Genomic DNA, 2142 nt, shown 5'->3' on the forward strand with positions numbered 1-2142 from the left:
AACATCAGACAACAACTTTGAAGCAATTAACATACACCATCATGATCTATACACTAAATCGACTGCACATGATCATTTTTCAAGCTTCAATTTCACCTAAACAAGCCTAAATCTATGTTCATTTCTATAACATGTGCCGACATGTCAAATAAAGCATGAAATCGAACAAATTGAACGAAGACTTACCTTGCCCATGATTGATATACTAATAATGTGTAACGTCCATAATTTTCTTTTTAAATTTATTAAATAACAACGTACTTTTCTAACGAAATTTGGGCATGACCCGTTTGTAAAACGAGCGGTCCCCTGTTTTTCATAATCAAATATTATTCAAAAATACGCAACCAATCAAAAGACGCAACATACACGTCAAAACATACCATGTTTTTACTTACGAAACCATTAAGTTTATGTACGTACTTACGACAAGTTTTCCAAAAGACAAACAAAATAGAAACTAGGTTTAACTACTAGACGTAAACATAAGTGACAAAGTATTAAACATTGACTTTTACAAAATGCGGAACGCTTGACGGGCTTGAGGCGTGTTCGAACCGGGCAAAGCTTGATAGCTAGACATGATATTTACCTACATGACCACAACATCGAAAACTCATTAGAACAAAAATTACTTTCTTTAACTCAAGAATCTAACTTACGGACTTGAAACAAATGTGACATTCACAACTTGTGCTTTACTACATTCTTTCATTCTTGCACGGTAATGTGTTCCAACGGAACTTCATACCATTCCTTCTAGACTTACAATAACATCATTCGACCCGTTCAAGAGAAGAGTCTACACATACATCTTCTTCCATGCTTGATTCGAATTAACACATTTATTGATAAACACATATCTATAATGAAAACCAAAATTTGTACAAGTAGCGTACCTCGGTCTTGATTCCCTTGTTGCTTCACTTGACTCGAACTTTCTTCTTTAACGCCTACACATAACCATCCATTCTTTTAAATTATGTTTCATACTCAATTTCACATAACGATCGATTAAACATCATACAATTTACTTCACGCATTCATAATCACATTCAATTCACATAAAGTTATGGCTTACAAGACTAACATGTTCATTGAGGCAATTTGTCAAACACTTGGTGTGCACAATATCAACAAAGCACAAGGTACAAGTGTTCATAGCATAATTCTACATGTTCCCTTTCTAATCTAACAAGAAGCAATCAAATTCACATCTTTCTTTCATCCTATCTAAATTTTTCCTATCTCATTCAGATTATGTATCAATTTACCTCCATAAGCATAATATCATAATTCACCATGTTCAACATATTCCTACAACAAGTGGGTATGAACCCTAATCACCCAAACAATCGAAATTAAACAAAATCCTCAATCTATTGTGAATTTCTAACTCATGATTACACAAGATTTCTACATAAGTTCATGATTGGGTTAAAACCCACTTTCTACAAACCACCAAATTAGAATTTTCGACTTACCTTGTGTTGAACAAGCTTAGATGGTTAAAAATTGGAGCTCATGCATCAATTTAAGCCCTTAATTCCTTCGTAACCTTGGGATTTTCTGAAAGTTAGGGTTTGTTCTTGGCCCCCTGCTCTTGATCGATCCCACGTACACACCAGGATGTGTGTTTTTGTTTTCCCCTTTTTCTTTTATTTGTTTTAATTAAAACTTTCATCCTTTTTAACAAGTTTGGTCCCTACACTTACTTAGATTGTTTATTTGTCATAAACCTTCCTTCTAATCAAGTTACTAGTATAAATGCTTAACTAGGTTAAATATAACATGACTAGACTTTTAAGTAATATAAATAAATTACATATATTGTGGTGTTACAAGTCTACCCCCCTTAAAAGAGGTTTCGTCCTCGAAACCGTAATACGTACCAAATAATGTCGGGTAGAGCTTCCTCATTTCATCTTCTAATTCCCAAGTCAGATCCGATCCCTTCCGATGTTGCCATTGCACCAAGACTTGCTTTATTGTTTTGTTCCGAAGGTGGGTTACCTTGGAATCTTTGATAGCTATCGGTCTTTCAACATAATTCAATTTTTCGTCTAACTCAATATCATCAAGAGGCACGTATGCCGTCTCATCCGCTAAACACTTTCTCAATTGTGACACATGAAATGTGTC

The 2142-nt window shown here is 34.4% G+C and overlaps 1 long non-coding RNA gene across 1 annotated transcript; it reads right to left on the reverse strand.

Annotated features, from left to right (window-relative positions):
• Window positions 1–310: 310 nt before the first annotated feature.
• On the reverse strand, window positions 311–1610 carry LOC110897104. The gene is made up of 3 exons (XR_002568446.1): window positions 1485–1610; window positions 900–953; window positions 311–592 (listed from the first exon to the last, which is right to left on the reverse strand). It is a non-coding gene; the product is annotated as an uncharacterized LOC110897104 (long non-coding RNA).
• Window positions 1611–2142: the final 532 nt, after the last annotated feature.

The sequence above is a fragment of the Helianthus annuus genome, chromosome 12, assembly GCF_002127325.2.
Source record: "Helianthus annuus cultivar XRQ/B chromosome 12, HanXRQr2.0-SUNRISE, whole genome shotgun sequence".
Lineage (NCBI taxonomy): Eukaryota > Viridiplantae > Streptophyta > Magnoliopsida > Asterales > Asteraceae > Helianthus > Helianthus annuus.